Source organism: Condylura cristata, unplaced genomic scaffold, assembly GCF_000260355.1.
Source record: "Condylura cristata isolate star-nosed mole 26May11 unplaced genomic scaffold, ConCri1.0 scaffold00008, whole genome shotgun sequence".
In the NCBI taxonomy this organism is placed as follows: Eukaryota; Metazoa; Chordata; class Mammalia; order Eulipotyphla; family Talpidae; genus Condylura; species Condylura cristata.
Window position 1 is genome coordinate 820,064 of NW_004567109.1, and position 542 is coordinate 820,605.

At 68.3% G+C, this 542-nt stretch overlaps 1 protein-coding gene across 1 annotated transcript in view; it reads left to right on the top strand.

The window, feature by feature from the left end:
- The window catches only part of LOC101619831, a 102,029-nt gene that overhangs the window by 53,359 nt on the left and 48,128 nt on the right, over positions 1-542 (top strand). The window lies entirely within an intron of this gene.

The window sequence follows — 542 nt, forward strand, 5'->3', positions numbered from 1 at the left end:
GCGCGGAGGTGTCGTCGCGCCCTGCGCCGCCCCCGGGACCCCACGCGCCGGCAGCGGCTTCCCCGGGAACGTCCTTCAGCCCCGGGAGCACGCGGGAAAAGCCCCAGCGCGCCAATGAGCGAGCGCCTTCCTCATGACGGTCACGCTCGGGGGCGGGGCTTCCCTTCGCCGCTCCCGAGTTCCGGGAACCCCCTTTGATTGGTCTGGCCGGCCTGGGAAACACTGTAGTAACGCCCAATCAAAACGCCACGTCTCGGCCTCGAGGAAATATTCCGTGTCGGCCCCTTCCTGGTTGGGCAGTTCTTTCCGGCTCTGGCCACTGGGAAGCTTTGTTTAGGTCCGGAAGGCGGGCTTTCCTGGGAGTGGGTGGGGAGGGGGCGTTGAATTCCCACCAATCCTACCCTTCCGTGGGGTGGTGACCGGCCAATGGGCCGGAGGGATAGGACGCTCCTCCCGGAGAGTAGTGAGACCCCTGGTGCGGGCCGATTGGCGGCGGGAGCGAGGAGTGGCAGGCGCGCGGCCCAACGGGCGCAGTGCGTGGG